General features: G+C 35.3%; 1 pseudogene; it reads left to right on the top strand.

Annotated features, from left to right (window-relative positions):
* The first annotated feature begins 1,161 nt into the window (after nucleotides 1–1,161).
* On the top strand, nucleotides 1,162–2,045 carry LOC141519235 (heterogeneous nuclear ribonucleoprotein H-like; annotated as a pseudogene).
* The last annotated feature ends 15,292 nt before the right edge of the window (nucleotides 2,046–17,337 follow it).

The raw sequence follows: 17,337 nt of genomic DNA, 5'->3' as shown, positions 1-17,337 counted from the left end.
CCCTCCACTTTATCATAGTGTCTGACATATAATAAATCATTCCTTAAGCTTTTTTCTGTCCAAGACTTTATAATATCCTTTTTCTCTCTAAAGTTGAAGACATAATAGGAGAATAATTGATATACCAAAATATAATTAGGTGGCTATGCTTTATATTACCTGTGACCAAAAAGAAAACATGCATTTTCAATTGATAGTATTCTTTTTTCCAGTCTCTTTTTCTTTACATATTTTAAAAAATTTTTCCTTCCTTTAACACACACACACACACACACACACACACACACACACACAAAATCAAATATGATTTTCAGCTAAAAAAAAGAAACATTCAGATTTGAAGCAGTTAAACCAAAGTAAAAAAGGGAGATTCCAATTTCTACTGGACTGTTTTAGATTTGTTATCACTTCTAACCAGACAAACTAAGTAATTAATCAATGACAGCTGCAGTCTTCTAATATTTCCATCTCAACATTGGCATTGACAAAACCTCCCTTTTTAGCATCATTTGCAAGTATAATTTAAAAATTGTTAATAAGGATTGCAAACAAAATTGAATTTAATACCAAATCTCTGATATCACAAAAATTTCCTCCAAGTAAGAGGATTCATTTTTCCATATTTATTTTCAGCCAACTACCAATGCTGAACAGCATAGCTCATCAAGGAGCCAATCCAAAAAAATTTCTCAAAGACAAAATAGTTAAGTACACAAGACAATTTCTTTAACATCATGGGGAAAAAAAGGGAGGTGGTTTCATTGGGACCTACTGATTTGCATATGGAAAATTTTCCAATTACTTTATTTCCTTATCTACTTTCTGTCAATAGACATTTTTAAGGTCTTTATTATTTCTTCATTATCTGCAATTGTTTAATGGAAGAATTCACTTAAATAATAGACTCAATAACTGTGCCAATTTAACATCATCATTAATTTTTTTCTTCCTCATTTTTTACCAGTCTTTTATCTTTAGGATCTTTCCCTTGGGTATAGTATCTTTGCAAATGCTTTCCCCTATTATCTTCAATGCTTTTATGAACATTAACTTATTCTGCATTAGCTTCTAAATTAAAAATGTTCCTTTAAAGGGATAAGTAAGATTTCTACATCGCCTTACCAAATTCAAGTATTGAGCTGCCACCACAGACTGAACAAGATGATGCTGAACACCAAAAGCAGAGAGGGCCTTGTGGTGAAGGTCTGGATTTATCCTTGTCCTGCTTAAATGAAAAAGTCCAACACTTCTTCTCGAAATGTAAAATTCAAAATAGAATATTGGGTATTTGTTTTATCTACATCTAAAAAGGCAGACCACATGGAACTTGGATCAGAAGATGAGGTAAAACTGGCACTGAATAGACAGAGATACTATGGGACATAGGCATGTTGAAGTTTTCAAGTCAATCATCATTGAAATGGATAGAATGTTGGAGCATAGCAGTCCAAATAGATATGACACTGCTTATGATGACTGTATGTGTCATGGAGGACACCATTTTGCTATTGCAAGGAAGAGGTTCAGTTTTTCTCAGGGTTGGAAATTGTCTCATAAAAGAAAACACTGCCTGTGGACTTTCAGGGAAGTACAAGAGATGCCCTAGTGAAGTTTGCTTCACAGAAAAGAAACACAAGGAAAGAATAGGGTACAGGTACTTTAAAATCATTAAGAGCAATTGAGTAGAAATTCATACTGATTATGATCCTCATGGAAAACTAATAGTTATGCAGTGGCAAGATTTATATGGCAGACCTGGAGCTGGTAGATGCTATAACAGCATAGAGGATCTGAGTTTGAAAGTGATGAGCTCCCTTTGGTGGAAGATATGGAGGCTCTGATGACTACAATACATATAATGATGGATATGATTTTGAGTCAAATAGATTTAGAAAAGACTTCAATTGCTATTTTTAGGAAAGTTTGATCATTTTTATAGAGATGGTGGATTTACTTTCCAGAGTACAATATGGCATTGTATAGATATGAGAGCATTACCTTACAGAGTTATTGAAAATGATACTTACGACTTCCGGCCAAGATAGCAGAAAGTCTCCTGATCTCTTCCCCATCTATCACATGAAACAAACCTCTTAAAAGAAATCTGATCCACAAAACTCAGAAAGAAAAGCCAGGAGAAAGAACATCTACCTCAGGATTTGTCTCTGGCAGCAGCTTTGGCTGAATTCCAGCGAGTGAGTCTGGACTCAGAGGGAGGATCAGCCCCAGATCAGCCAGATTAACAGCTGAATTGGAACCGGGAGTCTGAGGGCCCAAAAGCTGGACCTGCTGGATTGGTGGTGGGACTGCACAGCAGGGGCTTGAGTCAGCTGGAGAGCAGAGGCGCTGCTGTTGGTGCTATACCCCGGGAGCTTTCACACAGGGCTGGGGGGAAGTTCTGGAGCAGGAAAGCTTCAGACTCCATCCCTGGGCTCCTCTGGTCTGAGTCCCATTACAACTCAGATTTCTTCCCTAGCAAACAAATGCAAACTAATTCTGCCTCAGGGCCTGGTGTGTCAGCAGAAGAAACAGCCCAGCTGAGGAATGACCTCAGGCCAGGGTAAAGCCCAGCATTGATTGAAGGCAAAAGAATTCAATAACTCCAACCCCTCGCTTCAATCAAAGGGAGAAGGCCTCAGTCAAAGTGACAGACACTCCAGAGAAAGCAACCAACACCTCCTACTGGCCAGCGAGAGAAACTGCATTTAGTGAGCAAAGCCTTTAGCGATCCCAAGCACCTCCCCAACTCAGGTCTTAGCAAAATGAAGAAGGGTCAGCAGAAAGGTGGATCCATAGAAAAATTCCTGGAAGGGAAAGACCCTAACTCAGAGAGACCTGGAACCTCTGAGGAGAATACAATCTGGTCTCCAGCACAGAAAGACTTCCTTGAAGAAATAAGGAAGGAGCTTAAAAATTTGGGAGAGACAATTAATACCTTGCAACAAGAAAAACAAAACCTTAGAAAGTACAATTGGACAAATACAAAAGGAGAATAAATCTCTCAGATCATCAATTGGACCAATACAAAATGAGAATAATTCTCTCAGATCCTCAAATGAACAAATGCAAAAAAGAAATTCATTCTCTTAAAACCTCAATTGGTCAAGTGGAAAGCTCCTTCAAAAGTAGAATTGACCAATTGGAAAAGTAGTTTCAAAAGGTTAATGAAGAAAACTCCTCCCCCCTCAAAAAATAATGGAGTCAACAGAAACTAATGACTCCATGAGACAGCAAGTTAAACAAAATCAAAAAATAGAAAAAAATAGAAGCAAATGTAAAATACCTCATCAACAAAACCACTGACCTTGAGAGTAGATCGAGGAGGGGCAACGTGAAAATTATAGGACTTCCTGAAGACATTGAAGAGAAAAAAAAAGCCTGGACTTAATATTACAGGATCTAGTGATGGAAAACTGCCCTGATATCATGGAATTGGAGGGCAAAGTAGTTATTGAAAGAGTACCTCGATCCCCACCAGAAAAAGATCCTAAAATGAAAACACCAAGGAATGTTGTGGCCAAACTGCAGAACTATCAGATAAAAGAGAAAATCCTGCAAGCAGCCAGAAAGAAACAATTTAAATATCAAGGAGCCACAGTAAGGATCATGCAGGACCTGGCTGCATCAACATTAAGGGATCGAAGGGCCTGGAACGAGATATTTTGAAGAGCACGGGAGCTTGGAATGCAGCCAAAAATCTACTTTCCTGCAAAACTGAGCCTTCTCTTCCAGGGAAAAAGATGGACATTTAATGAAATGGAAGAATTCCAAATATTTCTGATGAAAAGACTGGAGCTAAACAGAAAATTTGGACCTCAAACAGGAGGTTCAAGAGACACATGAAAAGGCTAAAAAGGGGGGGGGGGCAGTAAAAAGAAAAAAAATTCAATCCAGTTATTAGAAACTGGCTATATCCCAGCATGGCAGGAAAAAAGATTCTCATAAATCTTGAGAATTGTAACTCTAACAAAGAGAATACAACTAGCCAGAAATGATGGACATTCATGACCTATCCATGAGACTGCTATCTAATGGGATATAACTGGCTTTAACCCCACTTGGGAGAAAGACTCTAATAACTCTCAGGAATTTTGTCTCTATTCGATGGAATATACTGAACTAGAAGGGATAGACACTCAGAATTTTCTTTGACTTAGATAGAATGATCTAAAAAACACTACCTCCTTAAAAAGGGGGACAGGAAAGAGACTGGAAGAGGGAGGGGATTGAATGGGGTAAATCTCATTACACTAAGAGGTACAAAAATCCTATGGTAATAGATTGGAAGAAGGGAGCAGAGGAGAAACACCTGAATCTTCTTCTCATCAGACTTGGCTTAAAGTCAACCTACACATACTCAGTTAATGTATACAACATCTAACCTTTCAAGTATTAAAAGGGGAAAATGGAAGCGGAGGCAGAGAAAGGGAAAGGGAGTGGGGCAAAAAAGGGGAAATAACAAAAGGAAGGGAAGGGAAAAGGGAAAAAGGGAAAGGGGAAAGAAAGGGGAGGGTGTGATATAGGAGGGCAAACACAGTGAAAGGGGTGGTATTCAGAAACAAAATACTGGGGAATATGGAAAAAGGGGGTGAAAGGGGGAAAATACAGAGGGGAAGACAGCATGGAGGGCAATAAAGAACTAGTAATCATAACCTTGAATGTGAATGGGATGAACTTTCGCTTAAAATGTAAGCAAATAGCAGAGTGGATTAAAAACCAGAATCCTACAATATGCTGCTTACAAGAAACTCATTTGAAGCAGAGAGGATACATATAGAGTAAAGGTAAAAGGTTGGAGCAAAATATATTTTGCTTCATCTGAAGTAAAAAAAGCAGGGGTAGCAATCCTTATCTCAGACAAAGCAGCAGCAAAAATAGATAGTTTTAAAAGAGATAAGGAAGGAAACTTTATCCCCCTAAAAGGTACCATAGACAATAAAGTCATTTCAATATTGAATATGTATGCACCCAGTGGGACAGCACCCAAATTCTTAGAGGAGAAGCTGAAAGAATTACACGAAGACATAGACAGCAAAACTCTACTAGTGGGAGACCTCAACCTCCTGCTATCAGATCTAGATAAATGGAATCATAAAATAAACAAGAAAGAAGTTAAGGAGGTAAATAGATTGTTAGAAAAATTAGATATGGTAGACTTATGGAGGAAACTGAATGGGGATAGAAAGGAATATACCTTTTTCTCTGCAGTACATGGAACTTATACAAAAATTGACCATGTACTAGGACATAAAAACCTAATGATCAACTGCAGAAAGGCAGAGATAGTGAATACATCTTTATCAGATCACAATACAATAAATGTCATATGCAATATTGGGCTAAGGAGATACAGACCCAGAACAAATTGGAAACCAAGTAACCTCATTTTAAAAAATGAGTGGACCAAAAAACAAATTATAGAAAGAATTAATCATTTTATCCTCGATAATGATAATAATGAAACAACATACCAAAACCTACGGGATTCATTCAAAGCAACTCTCAGGGGATATATTATAGCTCTAAATGCTTATATGAATAAATTGGAGAAAGAGGAAATCAATGAACTAATCATGCAAATAACAAAATTAGAGAAAGAACAAATCAAAAATCCCCAATCAAATACCAAATTAGAAATTCTAAAAATTAAAGGAGAAATTAATAAAATCGAAAGCAAAAAACTATTGAATTAATAAATAAAACCAAAAGTTGGTATTATGAAAAAAACAATAAAATTGATAAACCACTGGTCAATTTGATTAAAAAAAGAGAAAACCAAATTGCTAGTATCATAAATAAAAAAGGTGAACTCACCACCAATGAGGAGGAAATTAAAATATTAATTTGAAATTATTTTGCCCAACTCTATGCCAATAAATTTGATAATCTAAGTGAAATGGATGAATATTTACAAAAATATAAGTTGCCCAGGTTAAATGAAGAAGAGATTAAATGCCTAAACAACCCTATCTCAGAAAAAGAAATTCAACAAGCCATTATTGAACTCCCTAAAAAATAAATCTCCAGGACCTGATGGATTCACAAGTGAATTCTACCAAACATTTAAGGAACAATTGATTCTAATCCTATATAAACTTGTTGGAAAAGTAGGGAAAGATGGAACTCTGCCTAACTCTTTCTATGAAACCAATATGGTACTGTTACCTAAACCAGGAAGAGTTAGAAAGATAGCTATAGACCCATTTCCCTGATGAATATAGATGCAAAAATCCTAAATGAAATCTTAGCAAAATGATCACAAGTCATCACTAGGATAATATAATATGATCAAGTAGGATTTATTCCAGGAATGCAGGGATGGTTCAATATTAGGAAAACTGTTAGTATACTCAATTATATCAACAACAAACCTATCAGAAATCATATGATCATATCAATAGATGCTGAAAAAGCTTTTGACAAAATACAACATCCATTCCTATTAAAAACACTAGAGAGTTTAAGAATAAATGGACTGTTCCTTAAAATAATTAGCAGTATCTATTTGAAACCATCAACAAGCATTACATTCAATGGGGAGAGGCTAGAGGCATTCCCAATAAGACCAGGGGTGAAACAAGGGTGCCCATTATCACCACTACTATTCAATATTGTATTAGAAATGTTAGCATCAGCAATTAGAGAAGAAAAAGAAGTTGAAGGAATTAGAATTGGGCAGAAAGAGACAAAACTCTCACTCTTTGCAGATGACATGAAGGTCTACCTAGAATATCACCAGAAATCATACAAAAAACTACTGGAAACAATTAGCAATTTTCGCAAAGTAGCAGTTTATAAAATAATCCATCATAAATCCTCAATTTTTCTATATATATCTAGCAAGAAACAGCAGGAAGAGCTAGAAGGAGAAATCCCATTCAAAGTAACCTCAGACAGTATAAAATACTTGGGAGTCTATTTGCCAAGACAGACTCAGAATCTTTTTGAAAACAATTATAAAACATTTCTCACACAAATTAAATCAGATTTAAATAACTGGGCAAATATCGGCTGCTTATGGATAGGTAGAGCTAATATAATAAAAATGACAACTCTACCAAAACTAAACTATCTGTTTAGTGCCCTACCAATCACAATTCCAAAAAATTACTTTAATGAGTTAGAAAAAATTGTAAGTAAATTCATATGGAGAAATAAAATGTCAAGAAATGCCAGGAGCTGAATGAAAAAAAAGTACAAAAGAAGGTGGCTTAGCCCTACCTGATCTAAAATTATATTATAAAGCATCAGTCATCAAAACTGTTTGGTATTGGCTAAGAAACAGAGTGGTGGACCAGTGGAATAGATTAGGTGTAAAAGCAGGAGATGATTATAGTTATCTGCCGTTTGATAAACCCAAAGAGTCTGGCCATAGGGATAAAAACTCCCTCTTTGATAAAAATTGCTGGGATAATTGGAAGTTAGTATGGAAGAAACTTGGATTAGACCAACACCTCACACCCTTTACCAAGATAAGATCCAAATGGTTACAGGACATAGACATAAAAAACAATTCTATAAGCAAATTAGATGATCAAGGACTAGTCTACCTATCCGACCTATGGAAAGGGGAGCAGTTTATGACTAAGGAAGAGTTGGAGAACATCACCAAAAACCAATTAGATGATTTTGATTACATTAAATTAAAAAGCTTTTGCAGAGATAAAACCAATGTAATCAAGATCAAAAGAAAAGTAGTAAATTGGGAAACAATCTTTACAACTAATGATTCTGACAAAGGACTCATTTCTAAAATATACAGAGAACTGAGTCATATTTTTAAAACAAAAAACCCATTCCCCAATTGACGAATGGTCAAAGGATATGAAAGGCAATTTACAGATGAGGAGATCAAAGCAATCCATAGCCATATGAAAAAATGCTCTAAATCATTAATTATTAGAGAAATGCAAATGAAAGCTTCTCTGAGGTACCACCTCATACATCTCAGATTGGCCAATATGACCAGGAAGGATAATGATCAGTGTTGGAAGGGATGTGGGAAATCTGGGACACTATTACACTGTTGGTGGAGCTGTGAACTCATCCAACCCTTCTGGAGAGCTATTTGGAACTATGCCCAAAGGGCAACAAAAATGTGCATACCTTTTGACCCAGCAATACCACTACTCAGTCTATACCCTGAAGAGATGATGAAAAAGGGTAAAAACATTACTTGTACAAAAATATTTATTAGCAGCCCTGTTTGTGGTGGCAAAGAACTGGAAATCAAGTAAATGTCTTTCAATTGGGGAATGGCTTAGCAAACTGTGGTATATGTATGTCATGGAACACTATTATTCTATTAGCAACCAGGAGGGATGGAATTTCAGGGAAGCCTGGAGGGATTTGCATGAACTGATCCTGAGTGAGATGAGCAGAACTAGAAAAACACTGTATGCCGTAGCAGCAACATGGGAGTGATATTCAACCTTGAAGGACTTGCTCATTCCATCAGTGCAACAATTGGGAACAATTTTGGGCTGACTGCAAAGGAGAGTGCCATCTGTATCCACATAAGGAGCTGTGGCGTTTGAACAAAGTGCAAGGACTATTCCCTTTAATTTAGAAAAAAAGCCGATATCTTATTGTCTGATCTTGTTACCTCTTAGACTTCTCTTTAAGGATATAATTTCTCTCATCACACCCAATTTGGATCAAGGTACAACATGGAAACAAAGTAAAGACTGACAGAGTGCTTTCCATGGGGGGTGGGGGGAGGGAAGCAAGATTGGGGGGGAAATTGTAAAGCTCAAATAATATCTTTTATAAAAGTAAATTTAAAAAAATGATATTTACAATTAATCATTCACCCCTGTTCAAGTATATATTGAAAGTGGACCTGGAGGCTGTCTGACTGGAGAAGCTATGTCAAAGGATATATGAAAAGTCAACATGCAGCACAGATATGTAGAACTCATCCTAAATTCTACAGTAGGAGCAAGTGGTGATGTTTAATGTAGTTGAATGATAGAAGGCATGGGTTTGTCAAACCAGTTCAGTTATGGTGGTACAGCTAGTGAGCAACTGATTAGGCATTACAGAGTAAGCTGCAGTGATAAAAAAACATGAGTCGATTTGATCAAATTTTAAAGAAAATTTCTAGTGATTTTCAATCATAAGTAGTCAAGCAGTGTTGAACATTAGTTACTACAGTAGCAGGAATTATCTATGGAAATGAATGGAATGGGAGATATGTCTGGCATGAGTGGTGGAAGGGGAATGTAATCCTGATAACTGGCTCTTTGTCAATGTTTTCTTTTTAAAAAAACAAATTAAAAATAAATGAACAGTTTTGTACTACAAGTTTGTATTTATGCTTGCCTTAAGTGAAATCATATTGTTTTAAAAACTTCAGGTTCAACATTTTTTAATGCAGAAAAAACATTCCTCTAGGAGGTACTAACAATATTAAGTAAAGGCCTACTTAACAATTTTAGCTTTTCTCAAGGATGTTATACTGTAGCACATAGTTAAACAGTTTGCCTATTTAGGTTAAAGCAGTTTCAATTATGTTAAATGTTGCTCTTGTACAACATTGTATGAAACACTGCTTAAGATGCATATTTGGAGACTCTGAAAAAAAATATAGGATCTGGATCTGTGATTCAATAGTGAAATATTTGGAATGTTTATTCTAGATTATTTCATTTACTATCCTGTAAGGCATGCTTGTTAATTTTTTTCCTTTTTTAAGTTAATAGAGACAATTTTTGAGAGCAATATGGATAATATAGGATTTGGTCTTGGTGTTTCCATTAAATTTGGGGTCCATTATATAAATCTTGCATTGCATTGTGAATTCCTTCAAGGTGTATTGTGCTAGGTGAAACTTACTAAATAAATTTTTCTTTCAAAAATAAAGTAATAACTCATATTCTTATTCTATCCTATTTTCTCTATTTCCATAATGGCAATTGCTTGTTTCCATTGCTCCATTCTTTTATTAAACCACTTTCTTTTCAATGGAATTATATACTTCATTTTGTTTGTGATAGCTTTAATATAGGACAAGCTTCCTTCTTACCTTTGAGATTTCCTTACTCAAAAGAAATGATTTCATTCTCACAATTTACTCTTCTTAAAATCAGGGTTTTATTTAAAAAATTTGAATCAATATTCATATTCATTAGTGATGTTAGTCTATATCCATATGCCTTCAAGATAATTTCTTGACCTATTGAAAGTGATTTTCACAGGGTAGAGTCAAGATGGTAGATAAGCCATGAACTTTTCCAAGCTCTTCTAGTTTTTCCTTCAAAACAACGCTAATCAAGCCCCCCCCCAAACAGACTCTGGAGAATCAGAACCCACAAAGAACAAGAGCATTATACAACAAAATCTATCTCAAGTGGAATGGGAATGTGCCCAGGGTGGGAAAATGAAAGGATGCAGGACCCATAGTGGGGAGCAGCTGGAGGTTCTCAACTAAAGGAAAGATCTGTATCAGAGGCCCTTGGAGTCTGGGATCAGCAAGCCACAAGCAAATCATTCGGGAAAGCTCCAATACAGGTTCATCAAATTCCTGTCAGACAGCAAAACGGGGTTGGATGATCTTGTACAACTGGGTTGGAGGCTCCAGCCCAGAAAACAAGCAGCTAGCATCCCCACCCCAGAAGTCCTCAACCCATTGAAGAAGCTGCTGGCATTCAAAGGTTCCAGCTCAGTATGAATGTTTCTGGTGGACTTCAACCAAGATGGTGGAGAGAAACCAGGCACTGTTTTAAGCTCTCCTGGCTTTCCCTCAGAACTAACTTGAACCAAGCCTCTTAACAGAATTTAGATCCATAGAACTCAGAGAAGAGCCTAGGAGAACATCTACTAACATGGTCTGTCATAGGGGATGATGGGCAAGCCAGGGTCAGAGAGTAGGAAACTAACCTGAGAACAGAGGTGGAAGCTTTGCCTGTGTGCCCTGCAGGTGGAGAGCTCCAGTGTGGTGGCTAGACATATCTGTTCAGTCAACTCAGCTTATCTGTGAGCCATGGTGTTTTCAGTGAAGTCCTTGTATTTCCAGTTGAGTTCCCTCCCCCCATTCCTATGGGAGAAAATGATTCCAAGCCCTACCCCCAGGCTCACATGTGGATGACAAATCTCCCCCAGTGCTGATTGAGGATTAAAGAGATTAACTAGATAGCCCAAGGGTTCAATCCACATTGTTCAAGGATAACCCAGATCCTGCTGCTCCCCCCCCCACACCCCACCCCCAGGCCTAGAGAGTGGGCCACTAATCAAGGTCACAGACAATCCAGAGAAAGCATCTAGCATCCATTACTGGCTGACCCTTTTGGAGTTACTAAACACAGTGAGCAAAACCTCTAGAAATCTCAACATCAAAGGTCTGTGAGGCAACCCCTTCCTCAACACAAGATCCTAGGAAAATGAAATAAAGGCCAGTGGAAAGTAGGATCTAATGAATGGTACCTTGAAAACAAGGATCCTAACTCAAAGAGAACAAGAGTTTCAGAGCAGAAAGTGAATTGTTCTCCAACCCAGAAAGACTTCTTAGAAGAGAGCAGAAAGGTGTTTAAAAAAACAAATGGAAAAATTAGGAAAAGAAATGCAAGATAAAATTAGCACTTTGTGAGAAAAAAAAATTAACATCTTGCAACAAGAAAAAAACTCATTTGAAAAATAAAACTGGATAAGTGCAAAAAGAAACTAATTATCTCAAAATCATAATTAGGCAACTAGAAAACTCCTTTTAAAAATATAATTAACTAATTGGAAAAGGAGTTCCAAAAGATAAATGAAGAAAATTCTTCTTTAAAAAGAGATTGGAATCTGTGGAGACTAATGACTTCATGAGACAACAAGAATCTATTGAACAAAACTAAAAAATGAAAAAATAGAATAAAATGTAATTTACCTCATTGGCAAGTTTGGAATGCAATTAAGAATTCACTATCTAGCAAAATTAAACCTTCTCTTCCAATGTAAAAGATGGACATTTAACAAAATAAGAGACTTGCAACTTTTCCTGGTGAAAAGACCAGAGCTAAATAGAAAATTTGGACTTTAAACAGGAGATTCAAGAGATAAATGAAAAGGTAATAAGGGTAAAAGAAAAAAAAACCTGTTATTCAATAAGGTGAAAATGAACATTACCCCACATGGGAGAAAAGATTCTCATAACTCTTGAGAATTTTAATTCTGTTAGAGAGAATATACTTAGCCAGAAGTATTAGGCTCTCATGACTTGTCCATGATTCTGACAGAATGATTAAAAATTATTATTTCCTTAAAAAGAGGGGAAATTAAAGAGTTGGGAAGATGGAGGAGATTGAATGGAATAAATTCTATCACATGAAGATGTACAAAGGACCTATTGCAGTAGAAAATACCTGAATCTTACTCTCATCAGATTTGGCTCAAAGAAGGATTAACACACACACACACACACACACACACACACACACACACACACACACACACCTGAACTTAGAAACTTATCTCACCTTTCAAGTATTAAAGAGGAAAACTGGAGGAGGAGGAAAAGAGGAACTGATGGAAGATAGGTAAGGAAGAAGGGGCAAAGGGAAAGGGGAAAGAAAGGGGATGCAAGTTGGATAGAAGGGGGCAAACACACCGACAGAGGTGGTATTCAGAAGCAAAATACTGGGAAATAGGGATAAGGGGAAAAACAGGAAAAAATACAAACAGAGGGAAGATAGCATAGAGGGAAATAAAGAGGTAGTAATTATAACTTTGAATGTGAATGGATTAACTCTCCCATAAAGCATAAGTGAATAGCAGAGTAGATTAAAAACCAGAATCCTATAATATACTGCTTAAAAGAAACTCATTTGAAGCAGAAAGATACACACAGAGTAAAAGTATAAGATTGGAGCAGAATATCTTATGCTTCAGCTGAAGGGAAAAAGTAGGGGTAGCCATCCTTATCTCAGATAAAGCAGTTGCAAAAATAGATAAGGAAGGAAACTATATCCCCCTAAAAAGTACCATAGACAATGAAGAAATGTCAATAATAAATACGTATGCACAAAGTAGTATAACATCTAAATACTTAAAGGAGATGCTGAATGAGTTACAGGAAGACATAGATAGCAAAACTCTACTGGTGGGAGATTTCAACCTCCCTCTCTCAGAATTAGATAAATATAACCATAAAATAAACATGAAGGAAGTTAAGGAAGTAAATAGAATGTTAGAAAACCTAGACTTGATAGACCTTTGGAGAAAATTGAATGGGGAAAGAAAGGAATATACTCTTTTATTCCTTCAGTACATGGTAACTATACAAAAATGGACAATGTACTAGGGCATAAACCTTATAATCAAATGCAGAATGAAGAAATACTGAATAATTCCTTTTCAGAATATAATGCATTCAAAAATCACATGCAATACTAGGCCATGGAGAGATAGATCTAAAATTAATTGGAAACTAAATAACTTCATTTTAATGAATGAATGGAACAAAACAGCAAATTACAGTTAGAATTAATGATTTCATCATAACATTGAGAATAACAAGACAACATCCCAAAACTTAAGGGATAGAGCCAAAGTAGTTATTAGGGCATATATTATATCTCTAAATGCTTACATGAATAAAATAGAGAAAGAAGAAATCAATGAACTAAGAATGTAACTAAAAATTAGAGAAAGAACAATTCAAAAATCCCCAACAAATTATCAAATTAAAAATTCTATAAATTAAAGGAGAAATTAATAAAATCAAAATCGAGAAAACTATTGAACAAATAAATAAAACCAAGAGTTGGATTTATGAAAAAACCAAAACCAAAATTAACCTTTGATTAACTTGATTAAAAAAATATAGAAGAAAATCAAATTACTAGTAACAAAAATGAAAATGGTGAATTCACCAGCAATGAGGAGGAAATTAAAGTAATAATTTGGTGCTATTTTTCCCAGCTATATGCCATTAAATTAGATAATCTAAGTGAAATGGATAAATATTTACAAAAATATAAGTTGCCCAGGTTAAATGAAGAGGAAATTAAATACCTAAATAACCCTATCTCAGAAAAAGACATTCAACAATTCATCAATGTACTGCCTAAGAAAAAATCTCCAAGGTCAGATCGATTCACAAGTGAATTCTATCAAACATTTAAGGAACAATTGGTTCCAATTCTATGTAAACTATGTGGAAAATAGGTGAAGATGGAACTCTGCCTAACTGCTTCTATAACAACATTATGGTGCTGATACCTAAACCAGGAAGAGTCAAAACAGAAAAAGAAAATTATTGACCAATTTCCCTAATGGATATGAATGCAAAATTCTTAAACAAAATCTTAGCAAAGCAATTACAGCAAGTTATCACTAGGATAATACACTATGACCAAGCAGAATTTATTCCAGGAATGCAAGGTTGGTTCAATATTAGGAAAACTCTCAGTATAATTGACTATATCAATAACAAACATAACAGAAATCATATGATTATCTCAATAGACGCTGAAAAAGCCTTTGACAGAATACAAAACCCATTCCTACTAAAAAACACTAGAGAGCATAGGAATGGATGGATTGTTCCTTAGAATGATAAGAAGTATCTATCTGAAAACTATCTACCAGCATTATAAGGAATGGGAATAAGCTAAAGGCATTCCCAATAAGATCTGGGGTGAAACAAAGATCCTTGTTATCACCACTGCTATTCAAAATTGTATTAGAAATGTTAGCTTCAGCAATAAAAGAAGAAAAAGAAATTGAAGGAATTAAAATTGGGAAGGAAGAAATGAAACACTCACTTTTTTGCAGATGACATAATGGTGTACCTAGAGAACCCTAATTCAACATCTAAAAAATTACTGAAAATAATTAGCAACTTTAGCAAAGTCACAGGATATAAAATGAACCAATGTAAATCCTCAACATTTCTATATATCTATATATTACTATTAAGATACTGCAGCAAGAGTTAGAAAGATAAATCTCATTTAAAATAATTTCATAGTCTACCTGCCAAAGTAGACTTAGAAACTCTATGAAAATATCTATACAAACACTTTTTCCTCAAATAAAATCAGAAATAACTGGGCAAATAACAACTGCAAATGGATAGGCAGAAGTCATATAATAAAAATGACAATTCTACCTAAATTAAACTACTTATTTTATACCATACCAATCAAACTTCCAAAAAAAATTAGTGATCTAGGAGAAAATTGTAACTAAATTCATATGGAGAAATAAGAAGTCAAGAATATAAAGGGATTTAATCAAAAAATGCAAAAGAAGACAGTTAAGCCTTACCAGATCTAAAACTGTAATATATAGCATCATTCATCAAAACTGTCTGTTATTGGCTTATAGAGTGATGGATCAGTGGAATACACTAGGTGCAAAAGAAACAGCAGGAAATGATTATAGTAATCTGCTGTTTCATAAACCCAAAGAGTCCAACTTCTGGGATAAGAATTCACTCTTTGATAAAAACTGCTAGAAAAACTGCAAGTTAGTATGGCAGAAATCTGGATTAGAACAATATCTCATATGCTATGCCAAGATAAGAACAAAATGGATGTAGTATTTAGACATAAAAGACGGTAGTTTGAGCAAATTCAGAGAACAGGGAACAGTTTACTTGTCAGTTCTATGGAAAGGGGAGCAGCTTATGACCTAGGAAGAGGTAGAGAGCATTATCAAAAACAAACCGGATAATTTTGATTACATTAAATTAACAAGCTTTGGCACAATCAAAACCACTGTAACCAAGATCAAAAGAAATGTAATAAAAGAGAAAACAATTTTTACAACTAGTGTTTCTGACATTGGATTCAGTGCTAAAATATATGGAGAACTGAGTCAAATTTATAAAAAAAAAACCAAATCATTCCCCAATTGACAAATGGTCAAAGGATATGCAAAAGCAATTTACAGTCAAGGAAATCAAAGCTATCTATACTCATATGAAAAGCTGCTCTAAATCATTATTGATTAAAGAAAAGCACATTAAAGGAACTCTAAGGTACCACCTCACACCTTACAGATTGAGCAATATGACCAGAAAGGACATTATTGTTGGAAGACAGATGGGAAATCTAGTACACTAATGCATTATTGGTGGAGCTGTGAACTGATCCAATATTTCTTGAGAGAAATTTGGAATTATGCCCAAAGGGCAATAAAAATATGCATACCCTTTGATCCAGCAATACCACTCCTGGGTTCTTACCCTGAAGAGATCATGAAAGAGGGTAAAAACACCACTTGAACAAAAATATTCATAGTAGCTCTGCTTGTCTGTCATTTGCTGTATGGCTAAACAAATTGTGGTATATGTATGTCATGGAACACTATTTTTCTATTAGAAATCAGGAGGGTTGGGATTTCAGAGAAGCTTGGAAAAACTTGCATGAACTGATGCTGAGTGAGATAAGCACAACATTGTACAGCCTAATAGCAATATGGAGGTGATGATCAAAATTAATGGACTTGCTCATTCCATTAGTGCAATAATCAGATACAATTTAGGGTATCTGTGATGGAGAATACCATCTGTATACAGAGAAAGAGCTATGGAGTTTAAACAAAATCAGAGATTATTACCTTCAAGTTTTTTTAAAAATATTGTCTTATGTACTGCATAATCTTGCTATCTCTAATATTTTATTTCTTCCTCAAGGATTTGTTTTTGTCTCTCAACACATTTAATTTTGATCAATGCATATCATGGAAACATTGTAAAGATTATCAGATTGCCTTCTGTTGGTGAGATGGGGGAGGAAAGGAAGGGTGTGAAGGAGAAATTGTAAAATTCAAAACCTTACAGAAAAATGATTGGTAGAATCTACTAGTATATATAATTGGAAAACAAAGTATTTATATAATTAAAAATAAATAAAGTCAGATCTAAAAAAAAATTGCTTCTGCTTTTCTCAGGTTAGACAGCCCAATCCAGAGAGAAAACCCTCTAGGGCTCTCAACAGAGAACCCAGTCAAAATTTGATTGAAGAAAACAATTCTTTGAAATTGTTATGGACAAATGCAAAAAAATGGAAAAAGATAATAACTCCTTTAAAAACAGAATTTACCATATGGAAAAGGAGATGCAAAAGCTAACAGAAGAAAATAATTTCTTTAAGAATAGACTGGGATTGGGGTGGCTAGGTGGCGTAGTGGATAAAGCACCAGCCTTGGAATCAGGAGTACCTGGGTTCAAATCCAGTCTCAGACACTTAATAATTACCTAGCTGTGTGGCCTTTGGCAAACCACTTAAACCCACTGCCTTGCAAAAAAAAACAACCTAAAAAAATAAAAAGAATAGACTAGGATTAGTGGAAGCTAATGACTCTATGATATATCAAGAATCATGATGCTAGCATAATCTCAGAGCA

Source organism: Macrotis lagotis, chromosome 3 (genome assembly GCF_037893015.1).
Source record: "Macrotis lagotis isolate mMagLag1 chromosome 3, bilby.v1.9.chrom.fasta, whole genome shotgun sequence".
NCBI classification, from domain to species: Eukaryota; Metazoa; Chordata; class Mammalia; order Peramelemorphia; family Peramelidae; genus Macrotis; species Macrotis lagotis.
The sequence above is the reverse complement of the archived record's forward strand: the minus strand, read 5'-3'. Positions and strand labels throughout refer to the sequence as shown.